This window comes from Sciurus vulgaris (genome assembly GCF_902686455.1).
Source record: "Sciurus vulgaris genome assembly, contig: HiC_scaffold_289_arrow_ctg1, whole genome shotgun sequence".
Classification (NCBI taxonomy): domain Eukaryota; kingdom Metazoa; phylum Chordata; class Mammalia; order Rodentia; family Sciuridae; genus Sciurus; species Sciurus vulgaris.
In genome coordinates, this window is record NW_027632763.1 from 133,994 (window position 1) to 148,214 (window position 14,221).

General features: G+C 40.7%; 1 long non-coding RNA gene across 1 annotated transcript; it reads left to right on the forward strand.

The window, feature by feature from the left end:
* The first annotated feature begins 408 nt into the window (after nucleotides 1–408).
* On the forward strand, nucleotides 409–10,330 carry LOC306652568. Its single transcript, XR_013761473.1, has 3 exons — nucleotides 409–525; nucleotides 9,419–9,589; nucleotides 10,087–10,330. It is a non-coding gene; the product is annotated as an uncharacterized lncRNA (long non-coding RNA).
* Nucleotides 10,331–14,221: the final 3,891 nt, after the last annotated feature.

Sequence of the window (14,221 nt, forward strand, 5' to 3'; positions counted from 1 at the left end):
GCGGCCGCCGCCGCCGCATGCTCCAGGGATGCTGCTGCCTCTGGGACTCCGCTGCCTCTGGGACTCCGCTGCCTCTGGGACGCCGCTGCCTCTGGGACGCCGCTGCCTCTGGGACTCCGCTGCCTCTGGGACGCCGCTGCCTCTGGGACGCCGCTGCCTCTGGGACTCCGCTGCCTCTGGGACTCCGCTGCCTCTGGGACGCCGCTGCCTCTGGGACGCCGCTGCCTCTGGGACTCCGCTGCCTCTGGGACGCCGCTGCCTCTGGGACGCCGCTGCCTCTGGGACGCCGCTGCCTCTGGGACGCCATCGCCACACACTCTGCCTCCAGGACACTGCTGCTGGAGCCCAGGAGCCACTACCGCCCCGTCCAGGGTACTGGAGCCTCCGCTGATGCGGCTGAATCCAGGGCGCCAGAGCCTCAGCAGCCACGGTCGTGAGGTCCCAAGTGAAGGAGCCAACTCCACCGCTGACGCTGCCTCCTGGACACAGGAGCCTCCACTGCCTCCTAGCACTTCGAAGAAGGAGGTAGGTGCTAGGAAACCCTCGGGTAGGGTGCATGCACCTTGGGTGGGGGACAGCAGCGTCTAGAGAATTTCCCTTTGTTGACGAGAGCCAGCACTTTAGAGGCATGTTCACCCAGGTTGGGGTCTACTGCCTGAGGGCTAGAGGTGTGACCCTTGAGTTTGGGGGTTTGTGGGGCTGGAGGTAAGGGGGTATTTCTGGTATCTTTAAGCTGCTTACAGGGCTGGATTTGGTGTGAGGATCGTCCCTGTGTACAGCCTACCTTGAGGTGTCTGTGTGGATGGGACCCCAGTGGGTGGGACCTCATTTTGTGAAGGAACAGTTGTGTGGGTCTAAGTGAGAGGGTCTTAAAGGAGTGACAGGGTCCTGGTTTGAGGCAGGTCTGTTGGGTGGGGGCAATTTTGAAAGGGGCTGCTAAGGGGGTCCATTTGTCAGTAAGGGGAGAGGTTCAGTATTGGTACATAATGACTCCCTCCTGTACCCCCCCCCCCACATTCTCAGTCATTGGAGTCACCTCCAGGAGCCAGGAGGCTCCTTCAGTGAGGGTCCTTGGTTAGAGTTTGTGGACTACTCCTTTGGCAGGCAGAGTCTCCTCACCCTTCCCCTCCCCACACAGGAGGATGACAGACAGGTTGTGTGTCCAACCAAGTTTTATTCTGTGAGGCAGGAGATGAGGAGATGAGTCTGGTCTTGCAGGGGAAGCTGATTTTAGTTCTGTGAACTGGGGCTGTTGGGAGTGATCTGCACAGCTGCCCAGTGGAGTGTGTTTTGGGAAATGCGCCTTCCAGCCCAGGCTGGAAGAGGTGCAGCAGTCCAAGAAGGCTGGAGTTATGTGCTGTTTCCACGGGAACTGCATGGTTTGACTCTAACCCAGTCTTTCTTCAAGAACCAGGGTGATAGCTTTGCCCATCCCCCAAAGTCGTGTTGCCAGATAATATACAGGCCACCAATTAAATTTGAATTTCAGAAAAAGTGAATACATTTTTAGTATGTGTTGCTAAATGTGGCAACCCTACCCAGGACACATTTGGCAATGTTGGGAACATTTTGGTTGCCACAGTTGGGATTGCCTCTGGCATCCAGCAGGAAGAGACCAGGCATGGGGCTCACAACATCATGTACTGCACAAGACTCTTCCTACCTGAACCACTTTATCAACAGGGAGTATCCAGATGAGAATAGCAATACTGTCCCTTCTCCAAAATGCTGGGGACCAAAAGTATTTTGGATACTTTTTAGAATTTGTAATATTTGCTAACAGAAAATCCCAATCTTAGGGATGGGGCCCAGATCTACATTTGAAATTCATTTTATGATTTATTTGCACTTTAGTATCATAGCCTGAAGGTTACTTTATAAGGTATCTTAGTGAATCTACATTTTGATGTGAACTATCACATGAAGTGAGATATGAAATAGTCCATGCATGGCATCATAGTGACTTCAGAAAGATTCAGAATTTGAATTTTGGATTAGAAATGCTCAAACTGTACTGGTAAAGTTGGAAAGGTTGCTATCACCTGATGCTGATGTACCCCACACCCACCATGCTAGTCTGATGTGAACATTGTCTTCTTGACTAACTCAGTCTCACTGCTTTTAAATTGTTTCATATGCATGTTTGGGGTTCAGAGGAAAAGTGGGGGCTGTGATTGCTTAGCTGTGTTGTCTGGGACAAACTTCATGATCTTACCTCAGTGTCTTACCTATAAAGTGACTTGGCCATCCATGAGGATGGATGCTGTGCTAATGTTAGCATTGCCTAATTCCTTCCGGCTCATGGAAGGGTCACATGGTGTTGGGCACTGCGACAGGAGATTCCAAGCCAGATCTCCTTCATTCCCTACCACAGCCCCATGAGGAGAATCATCATCTCCTTTATTTGATATGTGAGGAACAAAAGAGACAGAATATTAAGCAACATGCTTTGAGGTCACACATGGAGCAGTTAGGATTGAAGCACCATTTTTCCAGGCTCATGTAACCCTGGCATACAGAGGGCAGCAGGAGGGAGCTTTGAACTTTGGAATTGCAACCAGGAACATGGCTTGTGGTCAGGTACATGCAGAGAAACAAATGAGGCAGAAAGGTCCATTTATCCCAGTCTGCAGGACTGTGAAAACCAGGCTGCAGCATTTGGACTCGCCTCAACAGGTAGCAGGGGGTTATAGGAGGTGTGTGAGCATGGTAGGATTTGCTTAGATCTGTACTTCAGGATGTCTCAGCTGATAGCAAGAACAGGGTGGACATTGGCTGCTGGATATCTGAGGGGATGTCATTTGAGCAGAGACATGAAGGAAGGGAGGACGTAGTCATCTGCATTTAGGGTGTTCCTGGCAGAAGGATCAACATATGTGAAGCCCTTGAGTTGGGATCAGAGAATAGCAAGAAGGCCCATGAAACTAGAGCAGAGTAATGGAGAGTGATGATGAGGTCAGAGAAAGGATGGGGTCCATCATGCAGAGCCTTGTGACTGCTGAAGTCTTTGGCTCTGGGGGAGTTTGGGGCAGGAGAGGAAATGCAATATTGGGGATGAGCGGGGAATAAACAAGGAAGCCATGTCGTCAGGCAAGAGAAGAAACTTGTGCCTTTTCTTTGCAAAGATTTTATTCTGGGATGAGAACCCCTGGGCCCCCCACTCACCACCATGTAGAGGAGGTACTGCAGAATGCTTATCCATTGAATGGGTGAAGAACTTCCAAGTGGGACATTTCTGACACTCCTGATGCCGGTAGGATTGACATGTGTGTGCATTGTGTTTGTGGGCTCATGAGGGCAGAAATTCTCCTCAGAAATAATGCAGACCCATGTGCTTAATGCATGTTAAGGCTTTTTCTGGTTTCTGGCAGCACAGGTCCTGGGAGCTTCAGATAGTGGTGTGCATCTTTGGCAGACTTGGTTGCCATGGTTCTAAGTGGTGAGGGTGGCAGGAGGAGCCTGGCTTTCTTGCTTGCTTTTGTCTCCTCTTCCATCCAGCTGGGTCTCCTTGCAGCAGGCTCATGGGGTGCTGTGGGAGCTGGGGGGAGGATTTTGTCAGGGGTTAGCAGATAGGAAAGGGCATATTTGTTGCCACTGTAGCCTGCAATGACTAAGGCTGCAGAAGAATGATGGGACTTGAATGAGCTTGACTCCTGTAACCAGGTCTGTCCCTAAGTACCATGTGACTCAGCAGCTCCCTGCTCAGCCTCCTGTTTCTGCTTTCTAAGCAGAGGAGGTTGCAGAGCTGCAGGGGTCTGAGTGCCTCAGCTCATCTGGTTGGCTGGCACCATCTTCTGTGACCAGCCCTTCCTGTTTCCTCTACTTGGAACTTGCCAGGTCTGTATTTAAGACTTAATAAAACTCAGTAGCTGATAAGACTTTGAGAGTCTTACTCCCATCCAGGTAAACCAGGGCTCAGCTAAAACATCTTAAGGGAATATCGGCTTTTAAAAAAAGACACACCATCAGATACCAAGCTTGTTATGCAGACGATCTCATTTAACTATGCCCATGCCCTGTGCAGTGGATAAAAACTCTTTCTCTTGTGGATTAGGACATTCAGACACAGAGATGGCAGGTACCTAGGCTGGGGTTGTAGCTCAGTGGTGGAGTGCTTGCCTCACATATATGAGGCACTGGGTTGCATCCTCAGCACCACATAAAAATTAATAAAATACAGGTATTATATTCATCTACACATAAAATATTTTAAAAAATTACTCTCCAATTCAATTGCAGTTCTAGCCTTTCTATATTTGTAATTTCTTCAACATTGACAAACCTGACTCCCATTATTTACACGTATTGGCTTATTTGTTCAATTGTATGTATATGTTGTGTAATGACTAGATCAAACTAATTGACATACCCATTACCTCACATACTTCCTATTTTTTTGTGGTAAGAACCCTTCAAATTTCTCCTAGCAATTTTCAAGTACACAATATGTTGTCATTAACTGTAGTTACCCTGATATGCAGTAGGTCTCTTGAACTTATTCTCTGCATTGCAAAACATCTCCCCAACCCCTCCTAACCTCCTATTTCCTAGAAACAATCATTCTATTTTCAACTTCTGAGTTCAACTTATATATATATATAACTTTTTTATATACATATATATACACATATATATATATTATATTTTAAGATAGGGTTGTTTCCTTGTTCATGAGTTGCTTGAATTCCTTATATGTGTCTGTCTGTTCATTGTATTGATTGCTTCTTTTGCTGTTCTGAAGAGCTGGTTAATCTGATGCAATCTCATTTGAATTTCTTTTTGTTTTTGTTGTTTATGCTTTGAGGTTCATATTCCAAAGAAATCTTTGCCGAGATCACTGTCATACACCTTTATCCTTTCTTTTTCTTGTACTAGTTTTGCACTTTCAAGTCATATATTTAACTCTTCAATTTATATTGAGATGATTTTTGTATATGGCCTTAATTTCATACTTTTGCATGTTCAGTTTTCCTAACACTATTTATTGAAGAGACTGTGCTCTTCCTATTGTGGCATCTTTGTTGAAGATCAGTGAATCATATAAATGTATTCATTTTGGGGCTCTTTATTCTGTTCCATGTGTCTGTTTCTACAGCAGTTCCATGCAGTGATCTTGGTTATATTCTTTCTTTTGACACTTTTCCAATCTACATTGCCATCCTCCAATCTAGAGGTTGCCGTCTGCTTGATGGACATTTTCTATCCTGGGGTTTCCTTTCTCTGTCATCTTGGGAAATTCCTTACACTTCTCTTGTGCTGGTTCTCCTTATTAGATCCATGTCATCCTCTTTCTTAGTTTACTGTATTGCCTTGCCGAAGCACATACGTTAGTAGCTATCAACAACAACAACAAAAAAAACACGTGAAATTTTCAGTTTTTGTTCCAATTTCATTTCCATTTAGCCTGAAAAGCTCCTTTTGGTGTTTCTTGTCATTTCTGCTGGTGATAGATTTTCTCCATTATATGAAGGTATTTCCAGTTTGCCTTTTGTCCTGAAGGATATTTTTGTTGGATATAGAATTCAGTATCCTCTGATTGGAGGATGTCATTTTCCTTCAATGCTTTAGATTTTTGGTTTTCAGTAGTTTGATAATGATGCGTTTAGTTTTTATTTGAAGTTTGTCTTTTTTTGCGTTCACTCAGCTTCTTGAATCTATGTTTATGTGTTTTACATGGGTTGTTTTCAGTTAATATTTCATTAATTTGGAGGTATCTATTCACTTCTTATGTTTTGCAACTCCAGTTAGCCTTATGTTTAACCTTTTGATATTGACAATAGATCCATTGTGCTCAGTCCATTTGTTCAGTCTTTTTCTGTTTTTTAGTTTGTATAGTTTGCGCTGATTAAGTTCAACTCACTGACACTTTAATCTTTTATGTCTATTTAGCTATGAAGATTACCAACTGACTCTTAAATTTCAGATAATGTATTTATTAGCTTTAAATTTATCATTTTTAAAGTAAATTTTTCTTTGACATTTCTTATCTTTTCAGTTGTTTCAAGTTTCTTGTCTTTCACCTCAGTGAGTGTAGTCATCATAGCTGATTTAAAGTCTTTTCTCTGATAATTCTAATATCAGAGATATTTTGAGGTTGGGAAGTTGAGATGTATTAATTTTTCCCTTTAGAATGAGTTACATTTTTAGGATTCTTTTTTGTATTTCAAATGATTTTAGATTGTGTCTGTTTTTTTCATTTTTTTAAGAGGGCCTTGCTGTGTTGCCCAAGCTGACTTCAAACTCCTGGACTCAAGCGAGTCTTCTGTGTAGAAATAAATTCTTCTGAGGAATGCTGAACTTTTTTATTGCACTGGCAATTGTCTTTAGACCATCCCTGAAACTCAGAATGGAAGTTTTATTCTCTGTAAAAAAGAGCTGAACTCTCACTTCATAGTTTTGAGCCATTATGATGCTGCTCTGTGTCTGTCTTACACAGCAAAAGAGTTAAGGTTCAGACTGAGATTTGTACAATGTTCATAGGAATTATGGGATACCTTTTCTTCAGCATTCTCCTGTTCTTAATTGCCAGTAGCAGTCATCTATGTTTGATCAAACTCTTTCCTCCTTTTCTGGCCAGGGAATCTGTGGAATTTATATGGATGTTTTAGCCGCCTTCCCTGCATCACTCCTATGATGATGGCCAGTCCTTGGGGCAAAATATCCACTTCTCTCCCATTCCCCAAACAAAAACACAAACAGTGGAAATCCATCCCAGTAATAGTCACTTTGGTTTTCTCCTTCCAACACTCTGTCTTCCATTTGTTTACTCTTCAGGACCTGCATGTAGTTGTTTCTGTTTCTTCCAAAGTGTATACTTGTAACCCAATGCATTTTGAAGTCATTTTTCAGACTTTTAAGCCATGCATGGGCTCTCCCAACCTAACATTTTCATCAAAAATTCATCTAGTGTGGTACTGAAAGCTCTTTTAGTAAAAAATGAGAATAAAAATGTAGGTTATATTAAAAAGTTGCAGTGAGGAATCCTGCAGGGTTTTGAAAAGGCACTTCCTAAAATATCTTCTGTGTTTTGGGTGAAACATGGATGGAATGAGGTACTTATTAAACTTTTTAAACTCTTATCATCTCTATGCTGTACTGTTGCAACAACCTGAATTCAGATAGTGTTAATCAAGTTCGAAATGGAGGAATCTATTTAGAAACATTATGAAAATAGAATAGTCCCAATTTGGCCATAGGTTTTTATTAATGAAGGAAAGAGATAAGATGATTACTGCTTACTGCCCAGGAATGATAATGATGTCATTAATCTGGATACAGTGCATAGGTGGACAGTACAGTTTGAGGAAAATTATAAATTGAATTAGAAACATGTTGCACTCAAAATTCTGGACAATATTACTCAGCATGAAGTTTGAAAGTTAAAGAGGAGCTTTGGAGAACAGGTCTAGAAATGTAGATTTAACTCTTTAGCAGAGAAGTGATATGAGTCTTATGAATAGACCCTTGAAAATAGTAGAAACCTCAGAGGTAAACCTATGAAAGAGGGTGAATCAGCAGGAAATCTGAGAATTTCAGAGAAATTTAGAAGAACCAGGAGACTGAGGTATACCAGAGGCCAAAAGTGAGAATTTTGTAGTCTGAAGAATTTGTTAGTGGTGTCTTGCATACCCATAAAAAAAATCCAAGAAGCAAAGTGTTGTAATCCTCCATCTAAGATCATGCCCGCTTTAGTAATGAGGCTCTTCCTCCCAAGCAGCAGTACCAAAAATTTAATTTTGTTATAGATATTAATGAAAAAGTCATATTCCAAGGCAGAGTAAAGAGGATGTAATGGAGGAAATAGAGGTGTTAAGTCTAGGCCACATTTAAGAACTTCCTCAGGGAGGGGAATGAGAGCAATGGAATGGTAGCTGGTGACTTAAAGGCATGAGGGGAGCAAGGTCAGGATCTTAGTTTGGTTGGTTATTATTAGAAAGGCAACTCTGGAGAGAATAATGAGTTTGGTGATGAAGTTTTAGAGTAGATAGATAAAAATAAAATTGAGAATGTGAGGTTGTAAATATTTAAGAGTATTTCTGTCTGTAATGTAAGAAGGAAAGAGGGTAAGTATGGGGGAGTTTATTTTAGGGAGAAAAGTGAGTCTATACTGAAGGAAATTGGGGAATTAAGACATTGAGAGTGAGTATAGAGTGAGGTTGCTTCTTCTGGACTCATTTATGGGATAGAAAATAGTTGGAGATAAATCTTATATCAAACAAAAAATAGAAAAGCCATCTCCCCCTCACCTACCAAATTATTACAAGATATTTGAGAAGCAACAAGAGGATTAGTTTCTAGAAGAAAATAAAAGCTTAGGGAAACAAGACCAGTATTTGCAGCTGGCCTCCTAGGTGGAAACCTACCCAGTTGCCATGTACTGGCTTTCTCCATACCTTCCTGGTTTCCAGATATGCCAGTCCATGCTGTGGGGTACTAGTCAAGGGCCCCTTCTTTTCAGTGTCTGTTTGTGTAACTCAGTGCAGCCCTCTTTTTCTTTGCCCATCTCTTTTATTCTTTCCTAAGGTGCAGCCTTTGCTCCTCTTTCTCAACTCCATGAGAAAGCCTTTGACCAGGTAGATTTTTTTTCCCTGAAGCAACTTTAAACTGTTGTTCTTCTCCTCTGCTCACTTGTGCTTCAGAAATTCCCCAGTGCCTCTGAAAACCTGAGCTGTTTCCCAGATCTCCAATTGGCCACTACCTCCTTTCATATAGGCGGGACTCTAACCAAGTAATTCATTCTTTATTAGGGAATTCATGTAAGAATCTGCTTGGGTTTTCTGTCTGTATCTCTCTTTTTATTTTTTCATTTTGCCAGAGTAAGCATCTCTCACACTCAGTTCTGCCTTGAAATCCTTCCTCAATTTTTTTTAGATTCTGTGACCTGGAGATATCCTTTCCCTCCCATCATATGTACATTTGTCCATACTTAAATAGTTATGGTACTGTATTTTCATTTCAATATGATTTTAAAAGCTTGATGAGCTCTAAAAGGTGGCATATATACCCCATGGAGTTTTATTCAGTCATAAAGAAAAATGCCCTTATGTCATTTACTGAAAAATGGATGGAATATAAGAACATTCTTTTAAGCAAAAAAAGCCAAATTCACAGAGTCAGGGGACATCTGTTTTCTCTTATATGTGAAATCTAGAGAGAAAATAAATGATGTGGGTCTTATGAACATGGATGGGAGACTAGTAAATTAGAGAAGGGGGCCAGGGAAAGGGAAGAGGGATAGTAAAGTGGAAATATTGTGGAACAAAATTGACCAAATTATATTGTTATATTGCATGCATGTACAAGTATATAACAGTTCCACTATATGTATAATTGTAATGCACCAAAGTACTAAATTTTTGGGAGGGCAGAGGAGGATGCAGGTTGACTGTTTTCCACTCACTGATCTCTTTGGTTTCAGCTGGTGACAACTGAAGTACCTCAGACAGGATGAACTCTGAGCTCAGCAGTGGAGGTTCTCCTGGAACCAGTAATGAGCCATTCTGTCTACAGACTGAACCTCTGGCCCCTGAGTAACCCACAAGAGGCAGCTAAGGAAATAGAGTCTTGTCCTGGCAGCAGGAGAACTGAGGTACCAGTGGAGTGGGTGTGGAGGTGGAAGGCAGCTCTTAGGATGAGGGGACTAATTCTTCTGGTGAACTGTTCACTGTTCTCCCATGTTATTTGTTCTAGAATTAGGTTTGGTTTCTTTTTCTCTTAATTCATTAATGTATTGTGCACAGCTGTTTAATTTTCTCCAGAAAATTGACCATCTTTTAATAATTCTTAGTTTTAAAAATGTGTATCTTTAAACAGCAAGTAATATCAAACCAATTGTTCAGATTTTGTTCCACACATGTTCTGGTGCTTATTTAAAGCTCAGTTCTCAACTGTACATGTTTTTTTGTTGTTGTTGTTTTGTTTTCTTTCCCATTCTTTCCTCTTTGTGACTCAATTCATCATCAAAGAATTTCATTATTTTATTGATCTTTATAAATAATAATGGTAATAACCATAAGAATACTATCTCCAGTTTTAAAAATACAGAGCTGTTTGGGGACAGAAATGATTGCTGTGTCATGTTTCTAGGTGTGTCCCCTATGGTTGGTTCACATGGTTTTGGCACTTCGCCAGGTGACAAAAGGTCAAAAACCAAGTTCACGCAAGAGAAGAAAAGGAGCATATTTGAAACCTACATGTCCAAGGAGGCTGTTTCAGAATGCTTGAAGAGAGGAGTGCATATCCAGGTGCTTAAAATTATTGGCGGGCTATTCCCTGAATGTGAGCCATCTCTTGATCTTTCAACTCTTTCCTGTGTGTATTGCATGTTTGAGATGATCATCTAATTTGTGCAGGGCTTACTGCTTCTTAGAAATTGCAATGCATTTAGAGGTGATAAGAGACAGTGAAAGGCAAAGTGCTCTGATTTGAGAGGAGGGAGACCTTACTTCCAGTATTGTTGGCTAGGGATGTTTTATTGGAAGGGATAAAGACAGGTCATGGGAAGTTTGTGTAAATTCAGAGAGAATTTGAGTAAGCAAGAGAACTTTCCAAGTGGAGGTACTGGTACCAGTGTGAGATACTAAGACAAAAGTGGGAAGTAGGGTTTGAATTTGTCAAACATTGAATTGATAAGTTTGCCTGAAGCACAAAAATGTTGACCATTTTGTTGAGTATTTAGATTGCCCTAGATTCCTTTCTATTTCTTCTGTGGATCCTCATTATCCATTTAAAAAGAAATTCTTCTTGATGGATAAGACAAGTCTTCTGGCATCAAAATAAAAAGCTGAACTCTTTGGCCTTAAAAGCCAGTTAAGTGGGATATTTCAAAGTTTAGTATTGAATAGTTACTAATTTTAATATATTTATAATAAGAGATTTGGGAAAAGGTACAACCTTCTGAATAAATTAAGGAAGAAACAAATAGTGTGGAATAGCTGGAAGTGTGTGTGTTTTTCCTGGGGTTCAACTTAGCCCCTCTTTCCTTGGTTTCTTGGAATAGGAAGATGACACTACCATCTTCCTAGCATTTAGATCTCTGAGCTGCCAAGAGGTTCTTATAAGCTGCTTATGAAATAGGCATTTTATTGTTTATGTTTTGACATGGGAGTGACCTCCAAATAGCTTTCTTGATTCCAGGTAGGACCACGGGATCATGTCACTCTGTAAATTACAGAAGGCAGCAGGATGGTGATGGGTGACACTTGAGTTGTTCACTCTCTATTTCCTAGTGTCTCAATTTTTGGTGAAGCTATCATGAGGTCAGCTGCAATAATTCCTTGTCACTAACATTCTAGTTGTTGCTCATAGAGTACAATGGGGTCAGTTTTGGCAGATCATAGGCCATAGTTGCCAACCACTAGCTAGATTTGAAATTGAATAGAAAATCTGTTTGAAGAGATATCTGAGAGTTTTGTAACTAGAAACTACAAAAATGCAGAGCAACTAAAATCCAACCTTTTTGCATGGTCAGGACTTAACAGGCAACTGCTGGGAAGAAATCTAATAATTCAGATTTTCTTCTTGCTCCCTCTCCAGTCCATCTTCCCTGTCAAATGCCTTGCATTGGATTCTGGTATTGTTTTGCATAGAAGAAAATCTTGCAGGATCCAGTCACACTTGACACATGTTATTTCCCTACACCCTGTGCTGTAAGATATGGAAAGACAAAACCATGGAGATCTGCATTCTTCACACATTTATGCTTCATGTACTGGGAGATCTGGGCAATACATGTCAGTTCTGTTAGGTCCAGTTTGGTGATTTGGCATCCCTTGGCAGAGAAAGATCACCTTTATGCATTTTTATGACAGGGATTTAGTAGCAGAAGAAAACATTTTTAATATGAGAATGTTTTGGGTTTCAGTATCCCATTAGTGTCAGTCATTTGAAAAGCAAGAGTGGTTTCAGTTTTGATTTGTTTTAAATAACAGTAAGAGTCGGACATTTGAATGATTCATATTATATTTTTTTTTCTTTTTGAGTTGTCATGTGGAACTTGTGACTTGTATGTAATAGTCTGAATTTATCTTCATATCATTTATTTAATTTTGGCTTAGTTCATTGGCATTCAAGAGTTTGGATTCTTTTCAGGAAGGGGAGATATACTGTAGTGATGAGAAGTGTGAGTTTTTAGGGGAGCTACCTGGGCTTGAATCATATCTCTGTCACTCCTCTGCATAACCTCTTATTAATTATACAAGCTCTCTGTCTTTAATGTCACATCTATAAAATGGGAATAATCAAAATATCTACTCTGTAGCTTTTTCATGAGGTTTAATTGAGCATACATGTAGAAAACAGAGGAATCCTTTTTAAAAATCTTAGAATGGCCAGATCTCAAGAAATATTAGATCTTATTATAAACTGTTCCAGAAAAGATGTAATATGTACCACAAGAGAAGCACCTTATAACAGCTTTTCTGAAGCATAAATTAAATTAATTTTTTAACCAATGGAGCTAAAGTAATTAATTATAGCTATATGCCAGATACTCATAGGGATTTTACCGATAATCAGGTTAGGTATGGTTCTTGCTCTCATGGATCTTGCAGTTTAGTGGAGAGTGCAGGGAGAGAAAGACAGATACTAATAATACTGATGTAAATTTAATTATAATTTTAGTTAGTGTGAAGTTACATGCAGGATTTTATATGGAAGTGGATTTTCCTAGTTAAGATCCACCTCCTCACCCTGCTGACTCCCCGACTCACTGCCCAATATAGTCCCCTTCCTTAATTCCTTGAAAGTACAGCTAAGGGTTGGCTCCAGGTCCTGGAAGCACAGGTGGATTTGGTCACTACTTTTTTTCTGAGAAGCATCACCTTGCCTAGTGTTGTCCAGGTACAACAAAAGAGGAGGACTTTAGGTCCTGTTTAAACCAAAGGATGCAGTCCTAGAAGTAATTTAGGGATAATAATGAGGATGCGCCAAATAAATAACAAAAGAAATAGTGACTTACTTTGACTTAGGGAACGATTGTGGTAGACTAGAAAGATAGTAGTTAGTAGTTAGTGTGACTGCATTAGTCTATTTTCCTTTGTTGTAACTGAATATCACAGACTGAATAATTTCATAAAGAAAAACCATTTATTTTTTACAGTTCTGGAGGCAGGAGCTTTGTGGTTGAGAGTCTGCTTGTAGTGAAAGACTTCTTTCTTGGTTGGGGAAAGTTTGTAGAGTCCCAAGGTGGCCCCTGGTGAGAGAACAAGTTTATTTACTTGGATCATTCCCTCTTACTCTTTTTGTAAATCTACTAATGCAGTCATGTGGGTCCCATCTTCATTACTTCATCTAATTGCCTCCTGAGAATATCACCACCACATATCATTAACAGATGAAATTTGTGATTTTGTTTTAATATAAGTTTTAGAGGGGACAGACTCAGGCCACAGCAGTGCATCCAGAGCAGATCAGAGTATGAATTGAAGTGTTGATTGGTGGAACTTTCAGAAGGGAGAACATACTAGACTGTCACTTGAGTTCTTCTGATGTGGATAATGTAGCTAACAGACCAAGGCCAATTTGCTCTTTACTGCTTTTGACCCTGGGGAGCAGATGTCTGAAATAAATGAACATTAGTAAATAGATCTATTGTATTATTTCCCTGTTCCTTACCTACCTCGTTGATAAGAACTGGAAGCATAGCCTTTTCTGATATTGTCAGGAGTTCTGTCAGTTTGAGCAAGAAGCCTGAGAAGATAGGATAAGCAGCTGACTAAAGTTTGGAATTATGTTGCATATTAAGGTGATTGTTGTTGAGATCTGGAAGGACAGTTTGGGACTTGGCTAGTCTTGGTGCTGTTGCTTCCTGGACAAGAATTTATAAGTTCTTTAAGATTCAATGCAACAAAGTTGTGAAGGCCTAATTTTATGACTTCCTAAGTCTCTGGCTAGCTATGCAGTTGAGAGTTTATAAAAATAGGTAGTATTTCCATAGTTGGTACATTCGGATTTCACAGAAGGATTGTTCTTTTTCTGTTTTGAAGTTACTTTCTAAAGGTGGAAGAAATTAAAGTTCAGATGAAGGCTTTAAGCCAGAAGAGTGGACTGTAGTGGGGGTGGTCATACATTGGGGTGATGAATTAGGAAGCATGAACTGTGAAACCTGACACTTAAGATAGAAAGAAGGAGGGATATATTTTGAAATTTAGAGCCATTAGGAAATGAGGATGGTTTGGAGACTGAGGGAGAATGACCTGAATGCTGCCAAGAGGCAGAAGAC